General features: G+C 39.3%; 1 long non-coding RNA gene across 1 annotated transcript in view; it reads left to right on the top strand.

The window, feature by feature from the left end:
* LOC138183658 (uncharacterized) overlaps nt 1-16248 on the top strand; it is a 47075-nt gene that overhangs the window by 2087 nt on the left and 28740 nt on the right. Inside the window, exon 2 of the long non-coding RNA XR_011174112.1 lies at nt 12922-13021. This is a non-coding gene — a long non-coding RNA (uncharacterized LOC138183658). The remainder of the gene's footprint in view (nt 1-12921; nt 13022-16248) is intronic.

The raw sequence follows: 16248 nt of genomic DNA, 5'->3' as shown, positions 1-16248 counted from the left end.
TATTTGTTGAATTATAGTTGATTATACGTATGTATATAATACATTATATACAATATATTATATCATGAATGGAACGAATACGTACATAAAATTTTACAAGACACCAGATTTGTGCTACATGTACGTCGTTGGTACGATTACTATACAAGTTTAATAATTTAAGTTTTAATTTTGAATATTAAACGATTTATGTTAAGAATGATGATTTATATTACATATCTAATAAGCTCTAGTTATACTCGGTATTTTGTGAAAATAATAAGCATTTCAATGCATATATATATATATATATATATATATATATATATATATATATATATATAATTATATATAAAAAGATTGATCATCCATTGTTTGAATTCGTCTTTATTTAAATCGGCATGCTTACGCGATATTTCTTATATTTTGTCTAAATCATGCTAATATTTTTTAGAATAGAAGATATTTCAATTCTTCACATCTACTTAGAATTTCCGATTCGATCAAGAAATTAAAATTCAGGATTCACTTGGAAGTAAGTGTTTTGGAATTAATATCTTGCAACATGCATAGAGTATGTCTAAAATATACGAATGGAATTTAGACGTTTGCTTTACAATATATCCAAGGTATGTTAATTATCCCTTCCATAACCATTTGAAAATTCCTCTTTTGCAGTTTCCATGTTTTTCGTTGAATTCTCGCGTCGCTTCGCCAAGCACAAAGCGCAAATGAGATATCGCACGACGCTCTTTGCTCGCATTTTTCTACGTGATTAAAGTCAAGAATATTGTGTACACTCCAAATAGCGGACGCTTTGTTCCGCGAAATTAGCACGTACTGGCGAGCCAATTCAGCGACATGGACACGTCCCGCGGAAACCGGGGAGGGAATGGTATGAAAGCAACGATTCATCGATTTTATAGTACAATCCTTTTTGTCCTCGCTGAGATCGAATATAACGCAGCGCAAGTAACTCGTTTGTTATTTCGTAATACGCAGTACGCAGCCCCGAGCGATACCAAAATCACAATGAAAAACGAGGGAGGCTAAATTTTGTGAAAATTTGCAGTTCGTTGTAAAAATCGTTGCAAGGCTACAAATCTCTAATTAACCACTGAGAAGAGAAGCTCTCGAACTTTATCCCATCTTACAGGAATCATTAAACTAAAGCAAACTACTCGACACTTTCCAAACATTCGCACAAACCTCGCTCCGAAACAACGAAAAATTCCACTTTGCCTTCGCCAGCCGATGGAAAAAAGCGCGAAGAACAAGAACAACATGAAAGCGGAGAATATTTCGTTTCCAATGAGAGTCCGCTCTTTACGATCCGCATTGTTCGCAGACGTGCTCGAGCGTTTTACGCCGATGGAGCGTACTTAAAACCACCGATATAAAAGCGTACGTTTATTTTTTGCGTTAAATCTGGCAGGTGAGCCCTTCGACAGTCCTGCCAGCCCGTCCAATTCAATTCGCGCGAACTTTCGATTCCTTTCGTTACGCCTTTTCGATCTTAGGGTGGGATTTCTCGTAAGCGCGAGCGTCTAGACGCTTACATTCGCTGCTTTCGATTCGACGCAGCGTTGTTGGCCGAAGAGAATTTTTTAACGTAAACATCCAAAGACCGGTTAATGCATATGCGCGTAACAATTTGTATATTTGATTACTTCGACGTGTTTGTATACGACAGTTCATCGGAACACGTATACACTGTAACGGTAACGCATAGACAAACGCGTCTGACGTTTATGAGAAATCCTAGCTTTATTTCTTCGCGACGACAGTTTCTTCGCGTCGCGACAGCCTAACCCCCTCAGATATAATATTTTAGGATAAAAGCCGGCCAGGGAAGAAGTAAAATCGCAGAACAACGCCAGGTCGGTGGATTTATGTCGTTCGTGCGCGGGTCAAGAACAAGATTTACGATCGAAGGGCCGCCCATTGCGGCGATCTCGAGGATGGCATTCAGAATCGCGAGAATTATCGGGGAATGTTCATCATGCTCACCGTTTCTCTAAATTTCTTTGATACATAAGACAGGATTCTATGAACTTCGTGGTTCCCCGAGGAGGAGAAATAGTTTTGGCGAAGTAAGTTTGGAACTCGGATTTTTGTCGAGCATCTTGCGATCTCTGGATTACTTCCGGTTGGTTACGTCGTTGCATTGTGGTTAAAAGCGGGTTGCACGTGTTCGAAATGGTGGAAGTAGCTTAAGAAGATACATACGTTGAAGGCACGTATGTGTAAGTAATGGTGCTGGTAATGGGAATTTGTTGTGTAATATAGTTGCGTGGGCGTATGGAAGAATGGAAGCGTAGAACGTGATAGTTTGGGTGAAAGATGAAGGTTGATGTATTAAGGTCTACTTTGTTACTACTGTGAGATCCAAACTTGGTTTACATGGAAATAATTTTCAGTTACGATATATCTTATCTTAAATGGGTTATTCGTTTATTACATATTATTATAAGTTATATATTAACAATTATATCATCGTCGTGATATAATCCGCTATTATTAAAATATTACGAGTTATAAATTATCTTTGGCCCGTCATTTGAGAAATTGTTCATTTATTTTTGTCACTGATACATATAATTTTCATCTGTACGTGTAACATCAACTCTTTCTTTTAATCTATATATCTTTAATTCGTTTTACGATAATTCACGATCTATTCGTAAATTAAAAAACGATCGTTTCGCAATCTACATACGCGTGGCGTGCCAGAAATCTCTCAAAACACACATCTCACAATCCGAGAACCCACGAGAATCGTTTAAAAACATCTCTCAAAATAAAAGAATCGGCAATAATGAAAAAAAACCAGATATTTCTATTATTTATATTTACAGTCAACAGCAATATTCCATTCTATTTCGCGAACAATTTTAAACTGTAATCACTACCACAGACACCCTGTGAATTACATTCATAAGTTATTCAGTTCAATGTCCAATACTGTCAATATTCCCGATTCATCGCGAAACCTGTACACTAAACAGAAAGCCAGCTAGCTCAAACGACCTGATACAATAGCGCTTCTATTACGATTAAACAATATAAGCGCATCTTTCTCTGCTCCAAGACTCCGCTGCGATGGCAGCCTTCAATTTCACGCGTCGAACGTGTCAACGCTTGGATCGATCAATACAATCGCTGGCGATCTCGTTCCATCGGCAGGCGTATCGAAGTCTCGCGTGAACGTCGCGGCAGCGGCGAACTGTTTGCTGAAATTCTCGTTTCTCGTCAGGCTGAATCAAAGAGTGAGAAATATATACAGGGTGTCGCATATTCGTGGCTCTTCAGTTTTCCAAGGGACAGGTGAAAAAGCGAACTGAAGCGTTTACGAAAGGTAGGAACAAGATGCTACTCACAATACGATTGAAATTCGAAGAATCGCAAACATATAAACGTTGATTACACACAAAAGTGTTTTGCACGTATTTTGCGACAACCTGTAGAGAGAAAGAGAAAGAGAGAGAGAGATAGAGAGAGAGACGAGCATCAAGACGCGGATACACACGTATCAGATTCGGCGCTCGTTTTATGCGTTACACAGTGGCGAATAATCGGAGCGGAAATTCAGCAGGCATTGTTTCTGCTGGCGCAGTTCACTCGACGCCGCAGACTCTGTCATTCGAGCCGGTCGTTCCTGCTCGTCATCGTCATTATCATTGTTATCAACCCCCTCCGGTCGACGTCGTCGTCGTCGTCTGCGCCCGCTAGATACGCGACAAATGACGATTTCACCGGCTGAAACAGAGAGAACCTATTTCATTTTTCTTCTGGGGGTTGTTCTCTTCTTCTTTCGGTTTCTATCTCCCTGCGGTGATCGTTTTCTCCTCGATATCTCGTCTTCCCGTCGATCGTCTTTATCTCGCTCGCCGCAAGAGAACTTTTTGCGGTCGCTCTTGGATCACACGTCGTTAGGTTAAGGTTTAAGCACGATCCTCGCTGATTTTCGGGTGATTTTCAAAGTCGATTTTCGGTTGATTCGAAAGCCATTTCTGATTGCCAGAGGAACAAGTTCGTAGGTACAGTTATATCTCGTGTTTCGAGGGATCGCGCGGTAATTCGGCGAAAGAAGGAGCAGAATGATCGTGAATCGTAGGAATTTTTATTCCGCTTTTCTCGGTAAAAGTTAAGGACAGGATCATCGCGCGATCCCGACACTAAAAATGAAAAATTTGTAAAAGTAGACCTTAGTACGAGGCAATGTAATTCTATACGATCCTATTCGACTATAGGAAACTAATCTAGTTACTATCATGTAACAATTACCGTGCACTCGCAGCTTCCATTTAATTAACGAACACGCGCTCCTACGTTGTCTCCGAATATTTGATCTAAAATTATCATTAAATTATTACGTTCCATAGCCATCGTAAATGTTTCAAATCTAAAAGGTACACCGTCTTTCAAAGTATGCAACCATTTCGATCTTCGAATTCACGTTCTAAATTCTCCTTACTTCTAACACCATCGGCACCCTCGTTCTCTCACAATCATAGTCCAGCCCTGTTCGATTCATTGAACCTGTCTTCGTCGCTCTTCGATCGTCCCATCTCCGTCGGGATGCTTTTGTGCGTCTCCGTCCCACCCTCTCGAGGGACGCAGGAAACAATGTCATCTATCTTCCGCTGTGATCCACGTCCGGTGCATCGTGGCGAAATTACCGGTACTAATACACAGTACCGTCGTGTCGCCGGGCCACGTGCATTCACGGCATTCACACACGTAGCCGGTCCAACTGGTCCAGATGTACCTACTTATCTGCGTGTATCCTCCCCCGGCGCCGCTTTTCCGGAACCACGAGGTGACGCCAGCAGGACGCCATGTTGTCGCGAGACACCTGATAGTGTTGCATTTCCGCGGAGACGTACCTGTGGTTCTGGATCGCGTCTCTTTTTCTCTTTTTCGTCGATGCGACGTTGTGGTCGCGCGATTGTTTGGGATCCGAGAGTGATTTATGGTGTTTGATAGAGGAGGAAGGAGAGGCGAAAGGAACGTCATGAGATAGGGACAGAGGTTTGGTTACAGGATATTGGGTTTGTCCGTACATCGAGTTGAAGTATTTTAGTTGGAATTCGTAGTCGAAGTTTGAAATCAAATGCACGCGCTGTACGCAATAATACGCGATACACGTGTTTCGTTTATTTCAGTCTAATGAAAATTTATAGCCAATAAATTCAATGATTCTTCGATATAGTCGATCAATTTCGACCATACGATTCGTTGATGATTCTTCGATGTTTCAGTGTGATTTATGACGTTTAATGAGAGGATGAGAGGAATTTGCAAGGAAATAGGGATGAATCGAATATCGGTAAACGATGTGAAAATCTGAGCAAATTGCAGTCCACTGTATATCGTATTGAAATATTTCGTATACACGAGTTCGCATGATATTAGCATCCACGCAACTTTTAAATAAGTTGTCTCACGCAAAGTTTCGAGAATGTAGTTTTTCGAGCAGAAGTGCCCTAAAAGTAACTAACTGTGCGCTCTAAAAGGAACTAACCTAATTTCTCCTTTGAAGAGGCAGGAGTAGAATTCTTTAGGCACTCCTGTTGAATTTATCGTCGAATGTAATGTCCTGGCATTATATATACGACACGGAAGGGCTTCGTACGTTCACAATTTTATCTATCCATCTTTATGGGCACTTCTCCTTGTCTTAAAAGCACCTGAGAGAAGTTCGTAAAGGCCGTGCACGTAAAGTTTCCACTAAGATAATGGCCATGATATGACTTTATCATGAAGCAGTTGTGTTACTTAAAAATTCTCATATCGCGGACAAGTGTTTCCTTGCTGTTGTCATGGCCTGACGTTTCCTGATTGCGGCTATTTCGACAAGAATTCGTGAAAGAATATTATCGTCTATATAGTTCACGCAGGAGAAATAGAATTTCCTTAAATTTTGCACGCTTGAACAATTTTACTAAACAGTCTTAGTAATAAACTTAGTATAAAAATCGAAGGAAGACGAAACGATAGTATTTTATAATCAGCCGTTAAGCAGCGACAGTCTTCTGAAAGTTCTCTTTTAGTAGTTCGAAGTATAGAGTCGAGAATAATAATTGTTAATGGGTTGTTTTATGCAGGTGCTTAATTTCCTGTAGCAACTTCCTCGACTAACTTTGCTGTCGTTATAATTTTTAATTTAATTAATCAGAAACTTCTTGCACGAAACGCGGGTAATGCTCTTTTGATTTTTCGAAGAACTGTGACCTGAAATTAGAGATGCCAAGAAACAGTCATAGTTATCATTAACGCGAACCTCGAAACTTAATATTTATCGAAAAAGAGAAATAGTCATCTTATCCATATGGTTTAACCAAATACCCTGCTTTACTGATACAGCGTATAATCGACTGTTCAAACGTCGTAAGCTTCGAGTACAGTCAAAAATAATAAATCTACGTCTCTTTAGCTGCAGTCAAGTTTCAGGGGTGAAATTACAGCGTCAAAGGATCAAACAGCGATAACGAACGTCCGTACGACAAATATCCTACCAAAACCATAGCCATTTCGCGTTCAGTTCTGCAAACGGTATCCAGAAACGAGTCGCATCGCGATAAAACGTATATACTTAAAAGCAAAGGGAAAGGGATAAAGATATAAATCGGTCGGAAGGATGTACAACCGACGGTGCCAGCCAAGATAGATTCAAGGGACGAATCCCTCTAACCTTGCATTTCCGCTTGCCTGCTCCTTGTGGACAGTTCGAACCGGGATCCATCAGCCAGATCACAGTCAGGATCGATAATACCATCGGCGGATACACGGACGAGCTGTCATAAACTTAAAAAGAGTATGTCGGGCACGTATGACGAGAACCATCGGGATCCATATGCGGCTATACTTGTTCGTACGTGCCACGAGGTAGATGGTAGCGTGTAGGGCGGAAGTGGAAGGCACCGCAGGCCTCGAGAAAGCTCGAAAAAGAAAATGCGAGTTACATTTCTTTTCTGTGCCCCCGAGAGATTCAATATTTCACCCCTTAGCGTCGGTAAAAGATCCTTACGCTCGAACTTTCTACGAGAAATTCACCCTTTCCCACCTCAGTTTCTTCGTGTCCGCCCTTCCGGTACTCGCGTACATGCACACGTACGTTCGCACATGTGTGCACGTTTGTAGCGATCGGAAGTTCGAACAGAAGTCTCGTTCGCGCTAGTAACTTCCGTTTGATTCGTTTCGTGACCCAGATAGGCGCGAGACGATGATTTAATTTGTACGTTCGAACGGTACTCGCGTGCTTTTCCAAGAATTTGGAAATTACGGCGGTGGTCTTAGGAGATTGGTCAGGCGTTTCTTCGTCTTACGTAGCGTTTAAACGGTTCCTTTTTCCGTAAGTTGATAAAAAAGTTTTGTAATTCTACTTGTATGTAATTCAACGAAGTGTAAAAATTCACGTACACGTTCTTACCACGCTACAAACACGAAAGAACGAAGGAAACTTCGCCAAACGTTTCCACCGTCTGAACAACGATTCATGAATACCCCCACTTACTCGTTCAACCCCAACAAAACAACACGCGAAGCAACATTTCACCCCCATAAACCGAAACTTCTTCCCGGTATATACCGTGTATCTATATCGCTTTGCAGCGCCATTTTGCTCACCGTAATCGTTACAGGTTGATTTATCGACACGTGGCTTCAAATGCGATTATATCGCCGTTCAACTCTTCCGGTTGTAAGAAGCGTTCTACAGTGGTACGAGGAAACGGATGAACCTAGTGCCACGTATTCCGGTCTCGTGCAACCGTTTAACGTTCTTACCACACTAGGTGCAGGCTACAGCTGTAGTTTGCTTATTCGGCTAGGAATTATAGGAATTTCGGCGCACCCTTTCGCCCTGTGTTCCCTGCCATTCATTCGCAGTCAGTCCATTGGCGAATAAGTACGAGTTTCCAACAACCAGCTCTCACGGTTCAACGTCGAAATTAATAGTGGACCGTTGTTAAAAGTAGAGGGGCGAGCATGCGATCAATTCTAGAGTTCCACTGATAAGAATAACGTTCGCGAGCATCTGTAATCGCGTTATACGGCCGATCCTCTGATTTTTCAGGATTTTGAGGATATCGCGTGTATAGGCTTATCGCGTTGCAATTTGTCGTTAGGGGAGTTTCGTTGAAAGAGATTCGATCGAGGAATTTTTATACAGCGTGAGTATTGGTCGAGAGATTCGCATCTACGAACGAAATAATATTTTCTAAGCGACAAATAATAAATAATAATACTTACCTTAAATCCTGACTATCTATTATTCTTTCATGTATTTCTATGGACGTTCTGTAAAAATTGATACCGCGACCATAGATAAAAGTTACTGTATTCCACTGGATATACCGTGATCTATGGCGAACTTTTTGGAACTACGACCTCCGCAACGCGAGGTTAAAGCATATTGTTGTAGGGTAATGTTTCTTTTTAAGAGAAGGGAAGTAGTTCTTGGCAAACGGAGACATCGCGAGGCAAAAGCGAGTGTCTGGCTCGGATCGAGTTAAGAGGAGGATAGACTCGTTGGTTGCTCCAGGCATGACATTATAAAGGAACGATAAAACTTCGCTGAAATAGGTAGATATGTTTCCAGCCGACTCGTATGCTTTATTAAACGAAAGGACGACCTTTTTTGCTTTTTATTGTTCGAGTATATGACGCCTCTTAAGATTATCCTCTCTCAATTTGCTCGAAAGAATCGAAAATAACATGTCACAAGCATTTCACGATCTCATTCACGATCGTTTCAACTTCATCAACTTGACTTTTTAACGCTCGAACTGCGTCAAGGTCTCCTTTATTTCTTTTCTATCGTTCAAACGGTCGAAATGTAAGTAGTTCGCTAGTTCGCTGCGTTTCAACTCCCACTCTTTACACGCTTCATAGTGATTTCAATCGATCAGACAGCGTTGTCCAAGTCGTCGTCCAAGTACTAGTTCGCTTCCTGGAAGCTCAAAGAGCCTTTCGAATAACACGATCCTCCGTTTCCGCCGCGGGAAATGGAACATATTGTCGTTGCAGGCATAATATTTGGCGTGGTAGCCATAATAAGATCAGAACACGCTACCTCGAGGACACCGAGGGCAACTTGCGCCTTCCGTTGCTACCTTGCATAATAGCGAACCTCTACGTTCTGACGTAATTAGCGCAGCAACAGTAGCAATTGAAACGGCCTCGTTTAAAACGGGATATTCTAAAGATTATGAGACGAACGAAGATATTCGATATATTCGAAGGATTAAACGAAAAGAATTTGGACTTTCGTGGATCTTTGATGAGAATCTTCGCGCGGTACTGTCCAACTCTGAACTCTGAACGTCGATCGACGATTCGTTAATTTCTCCTGTTCGTTCTTTTCTCCTGATAAATCGAATGTCTTTCTTTTTAACAGTAACGCTTACCTTTGAACTCGTCTTTTTTTATTTTTTTCTCTATGCTCGTTCTCTCAACTCGTTCATATCCTCGTTGCTAGACAGTGTGTTCCTTTCTCCGTAAATCCTTTTCTTCTTTTTTCTTCTTACGGTTCTATCGTTTGTTCTCGTCTTCTTTCTTTTTTTTTTTTTTAATTCGAAAGCATAGCAGAGGTTGGCCACGGAATAAAAAAAATGCCTGGTAATTTACGACGGTTCTGCCGTGACACTTTACGCGCGTAGCATTGCTCGTCCGTTCTATTTATAAAGCGAATATCATACATCACGATTTCTTCAATTACCGAGCGGATTTTATGGCTGCCGCGCTGCTTTGTGGCGATTCGAACCACCGGATGTTCGTGCAGCTTTCATGGCCACGCGATGTTCCACGACATCGCCCGAAAAATCTTTGAAATCCTTCGAAGGGTTACAGCGCGCTGTACGTCATACTTTCGAAAGATTGATGATTTCCTGCAAACTATCTAGTTTATCCGGTTTCCGGACGATGTTACAATTAGTTACGATACTAAGATCGCGTGTATCGGGAAAAATCGACGACGCCTCGAGAAATTATTCTGCCTCCGTTGTTTTGTCTTCGGAACTTGGATTCTCAAAAATCTGTAAAACCTACGAAGAGTTTTCCTTTTTAAAATTCTCTGTCCCCTCGGAAGACGATAGACGTAAAACGAAGTACGAAAGAAAAGAATTGTTTTGTTGGGCATTTTACCTTTCTTTTGTTTTTGAAATCTTGAAATCTTTGTTGGGTGTCTGGCCTTTTTCTAAAACACCTTGATCTCATCTATATTCCTGCAACTTCGAACTGTCCTCTTCCCAAATCCAGGATTTCAGCCTCGAGTTTCCGAGATCGTAACTTACGAGCTGCGACAGTAGTCAGGGATCGCGTCAACGCTAGTTACGAGCATAAAAGCAACTTCCTCGCTAGTAACGCGAACAGGTTGTCGCGTGGCGAAATCTGAGGAACGAGCGTGCCGGTTCTGCGTCCAAACTCTCAACGAAAATGCCATAACGGACGAAGAAACGAGTATGCTCGATGCACATTGTTTCGACGGCGTGTGAAACGCGTCGAGGTATGTTTTCGACGTGGGGGGAAACTCGGTTCAGGGACCGGTAACATTGATAAAATTCTGCCCTGTGATCATCGTTGTTCGTGTCGACGACGGCTGGCTATTTTGCATATGCAGCTCGCTCGCGTTTTACGACTCGGCCCGAATTACGTCTGACAATGTGTCTCCTGGAGTGGAACGATGCCGTCGTGACGTTGTTCGTGTAATTTGCAGATGTGTTGCCGCGTTACACCAACAATGGAGAACGGCTGGTTATGGTGGCAAGTAGTTTCGAAGAAGAACGAACCGGTTGCTCGTATGCATTCCATTTTCCTTCGAAATTACTATTGTTAGTCCCTTGGCTTACAAATATTTTTCTCCGTATTCAACGTACCGAATTGTTATGTTTTATCGATTGACATAATCTAACATCTGTTCAGTGACGGTGTATCTTCGATGGCCGTCGAAGGTTTTCAAGTATTTTTTTTAATTTTTGGAAAGACGGAAGCAAGAAGACTAAATAAATTCATAGATATTTACGATCTTTTTCCTTTCCAGACATAACTCGTGGTTTCAGAAAGCTCTATCCCAAAAGGTCAAGCTTTTAAGCTTTTGTACAATTTATGAGTCTTGTTAGCTTGAGCGTGACCAGAGAGAATGCTTGTGAGGACCAGATACCAGAATCGCTTGTATTGTAGCTTTAGAGGATGAAATTGGTCTTTTCCGAGGAATTCGTCCAGATTCTTTTCGTCGGATTTTGTTTGATCTTGTATGGAGACAACGTTTCATTGATTTTTAACATAAGACGTGTAAGTTCGTTCTGTCACCACCGTCGTACCATTTACAAAATAACGTTTTGTATCGATCGAAGATCAAGCTTCTCCTCGATTTTTATCGTCGTAAATTTTTCTCTTGTCAAAAGGTTACCATACGAAAATCGTCTCTTCTTTGAATTTAAAAAATCAAGCCGTTGAATTTTCATCGACTTTGTCATACTTTTTATTCCATTACATTTTTCTCTTAATGCGAAAGTTCCGCTGCAAGATCTTTTTCTGCTTTAAATTAAAAAATATTAAATCCTTGAATTCTCGCTATAACTCAAAGTAATCGCGTGAAATGGTATTTCAAGCTTCGAGCCGTCAAACAAACAATCCAGATCGCGGTGAACAAAAATCACTGGAGGGTAAAGGAAACAGGTTGAAGTGTGACGCGCCTCGACCAAGCATGCTAAACCATTTTTCCCGTTGAGTTATCGTTGCATCGCGTCGAGTGACGGTCATGATTGTTGTTCGGGGGGACAATATGTTACCGCGTGTCCATTTGTAACGATATTTTCCAGGTCTCCACCGCGTGACATTTCTCTCAACGCGTCCACGCGAACATTTTTAGCATAGGCAACCAGTAGGCTATCCGTCGCTCCTTCGAGGCTCTTCTCGAAAATTTAATTTCTTGTTAGAATCTTTCTGTTGGAGACTTAGGCAACTATATGTATAAGAAGAAATATTTATTCATTTATACGATTAAAATTCTCCATTTGATGAACGTTCATCGATTCAAAGACGTAGAATCATTCTATGACAGTCGTGACACGTCATTTTTATACACATGGGACATTTATATTAGGTTGTCCGAAAAGTATCTTTCTTCTACAGACACGTCTTTTACAACGATGTATCCGTGTGCAAACATGAAACCTAATCTGTCGAACGCTGTGATCTTTATTCCGATAGAACAAAATGGATCACGCGTGATTCGATAAAATAATATAAAACGGAAAATGTTGTGCATCTATTATTTCCGTATAAAACGAAAGAAACTTTTCGGACGACCTAATAGTAACGTTCGAGAACATTTACTTTGATCGACGAATATTACAATTTGAAGTAAATTTAGTTGGAGAATATTTTGTAGTGCGGTATTATATTGCATCGATAATGCTAAATCGATATCAGTAAATAAATCAGACAAATCAATAGTAACGAGGATTCTTTGATTTCTAATTTATTGACTTTTTGCGAATTTACAAGTTTGCAATGTTTCGTGACTGTTGATTCATTTTGATTGACAAATATTATAATTTCACGTAGAATTGTTTGGAGAATATTCTGCGATATAATATTATATTCCAATATTATTTGAAGTGTTCTTTGATTTTCAATGTGTTGATAAGCTATGCAACTGATTTCAATTTGATCGAGGAATATTGTAATTCGACATGAAATTATTTGAGCAATATTCTGTACAATATTATATTGCAGTAATTATTCGAAGTTTTCTTTGCATTTTTAATTGATCGATATTTTCAGGGCTTATTGATTTAGGATGTTTCACGATTTAGAAATGTTAATATTTAGTTAAATAAGCAACTAGGAAGGAATTTATGTTTTAAAATTTATCTGTAATCGCGCGGAGAAAAAAATTGGCATTGAACAATTTTTCTGTTACTTTTGTTCCAGTTTGCCAGAATTTTACGTAGAAGCTCGTTACAAGAAGATTTAATACCGCGATTACCTCAAGAACTTATCTGGAACGGTGTTATCTTCTTTACTGCAACTGGTAAGAGCAATAATAAAATGATCCTCCTTTTTCCTTATATATCTACTCTACTAACAAAGAATTTGGAATCACCTTCTCTATCCAAATGCTATTAACCGAAATTACTGGTATTAACGATATTAATTAATCATTCAAAGTTGATACTACAGATATGGAAATACTAATTTCTCTTGGAAAATGATATTAACGTTATCACTCGTTAATTCGAAATTAAAGCAGATATTAATAGCAATTCCCTGAAATTGGCTAAATTCGTGGTTGCTTGTTCTTAAAAATTCGTTTCTCAAATAGATCTTGTCGAAGTAATTACTTCAAGAAAAACTCTACATTTTTATTTTTAGCTAGAAAAGTTTACCGAACGTCCAGCTGGACAAATTGTAAAGTATAAATTAAATAATAAAACAAAAATCTTTATTTTTGTATATCCGTGACCTGGAGACCGCTCTCACGAAGAGAATAGAATTTAGTGAAACAAAAAATTCAAAAAAACAAGAAGAGGTGCATATTATTGTGCCCTTGAACATAACTGTTGTTTTGGGTTACAAGGTTTAGAAACAAAAGAGCTATAAGTAGATTTCTATTGCTGTCTCTTGTAACCTTTAGCTAGAGCTACATACCAAGGTTAACTTTTTGGTATTGTCCTTTGCTGTAAATATAGTTGAAAAACTCTACACCTTTTCTTTTGTATATCCGTGACCTGGAGGCCGATGTTACGAAGAGAATAGGATTTAGTGAAATATTTCAAAATAAGCAGAGGTGCATATTATGGTTGCCCTTGAATGTAAATTTTGTTTTGGGTTACAAGGTCTAGAAACAAAAGAGCTATAAGTAGATTTCTATTGCTGTCTCTTGTAACCTTTAGCTAGAGCTACATACCAAGGTTAACTTTTTGGTATTGTCCTTTGCTGTAAATATAGTTGAAAAACTCTACACCTTTTCTTTTGTATATCCGTGACCTGAAGGCCGATGTTACGAAGAGAATAGGATTTAGTGAAATATTTCAAAATATGCAGAGGTGCATATTATGGTTGCCCTTGAATGTAAATTTTGTTTTGGGTTACAAGGTCTAGAAACAAAAGAGCTATAAGTAGATTTCTATTGCTGTCTCTTGTAACCTTTAGCTAGAGCTGCATACCAAGGTTAACTTTTTGGTATTGTCCTTTGCTGTAAATATGTGAACGTGCTTCCTATCATCCTTCCTATTGTATTGTAACACTGAAAGAGTGGATCAGCGTATACTATACCTGTACTTATACTTATCCTACACTTATTTCAATATATTTTTCTCTTACTCGTTCCTCTATCAGTCAACCTTGACAGATCTAAAAGTTTTTTAACCGCAATTATTTATATATATATAAAAAATATGCATTGAAAACCGATTGTTCTACCGTTGATGAAAAATGCTGCATCGTTAAAATATTAGTGTGTCTCGCTATTCTGCTGTCGATTATTTAAAATTCTCTGGTTACGAAATAATTCGATAGCTCGTTATCGACGTAACGAAGAATCTGCAGCATTAATAAATAAACGCACACAGTCGCAAAATTGTACGAAATCGCCAGGAACGAAGGGGCATCGATTAGGATTCAATGAAACTAATTGTCCAGCTTCAGTTTCGTCCTTGATTTTTCGCGTTTTCCATCGGCTATCGACTTTCTCGAGAGCGGTCGCTCATTCCTAACCGATCACGATGTGGATTAACAAGACGAACGTGATGAATGGAGAGCTTTATTCGTTACGGGCAGCGAAACTTTTTTTCCCCCTTTGCCGCCTGCGAATCGATTTGTCGACCGGCACAGACATCGTCACCACGAAACTAGATTTATTGCAGCTTCCTGTCGGTTGCGTTTGTTTCTCGTCTTCTTCCTCATTCTGGTTTTTTAGTACTCTTTCTTTGTCACCAATCGATGGTGGAAATGGTTCGGGGACAACGGCTATAATGTCCCTACTGATTTACAAGTTTCTTGAAATTACGTCTCACAGATCGCTCGAGTGCGAAATTGCGATTAACGGGATATCGTGCAACGTGTAAATACTAATTTCTGTTTTTGTGTATATTTCGGACACCAAGGCTGGACGGCGGTAACGTGTATAGAGAAAAATTGCGCGAAATGATAATATATTTGATAATGTTAGGTTGTCCGAAAAGTTTCTTTCGTTTCATAAGGTGATAGTAGATAAACAACAATTTCTGTTTTATACTATTTTATTGAATTAGGTATGATCCATTTCGTTATATTTCTATTATTACGTTCGTGCATAATTCAATAAAGTAATGTGAAACAAAAAACATTGTACGTCTACTATTTCCTTATAAAAGGAAAGAAACTTTTCGGACAACCTAATATATTTGAAGGTCGTGAAAATGGGCGAGGTGTAACCCGATGTAAATAATCAGCATAAAATACACTAATAATATTAATGATTGAATTTGTAACTCGTGAAATTCTATAGACTGTTAATGCAACTAAAATTTTGCAATTTACAACTTGCAACTGATCGCTTTGCTACTGTTATTTTGTTGTTAAATTATAGCGTAGTAAAGTACAGCTAATAGAGAAAATTAAATATACCAACAAGATAACATGTTTGAAGTACATTGTAGAAAACAAAGGAATAAGAAATTCCGGTAGTCTTTGTTATTTGAAATAATGGAACATCCTGTTGCATTTATTTGGTAAATTGTTGCAGTTTCGTATTTTTCATCTGCGCATCTCGACGTCTCCGTTTTATTGTACACGCGAAGAAAAAAAATCTGTATCTTCTTGAATAGAGGAACCGTCCTCTGGCGCGATACACAGTTTTTACGAGTCCTGAACGGAATAAAAATAAAATTTAACGAAGAAGCGACGTAGGTTATTAATTGAACAGCATTTTTCCCTTGTTCTCTGGTAGTGAGCAATATTTCCTGAACCGAATAACCAGTACAATAAAAAAAATTGGTTTAATAAAAAATGGCAGGAAGAGCAAATCGAGAAAGAATTATTCGTTGTCTCTCTTGGTAATAAAGGCGAAATTTAATATCGTATGCAACAAACATACAACAAGGCAAACATAGTTATTAATTGAAAAATTTTATTTCGTTTTGTAAATCGACTATTGTATTTTCGGCGCAACAAACTTCGAACACCCTCGTCATTCGTAGCATTCGGTCAAGAGCGAAAAGTGGCACGAGTTCCTTAAACGATTTAAATAAAGACTTGTAAATTGTAAAAAACGTTAAC

This window comes from Bombus flavifrons, chromosome 9, assembly GCF_040668555.2.
Source record: "Bombus flavifrons isolate JBK064 chromosome 9, iyBomFlav1_principal, whole genome shotgun sequence".
In the NCBI taxonomy this organism is placed as follows: Eukaryota; Metazoa; Arthropoda; class Insecta; order Hymenoptera; family Apidae; genus Bombus; species Bombus flavifrons.
This window is presented reverse-complemented; position numbering and strand designations above follow the sequence as displayed.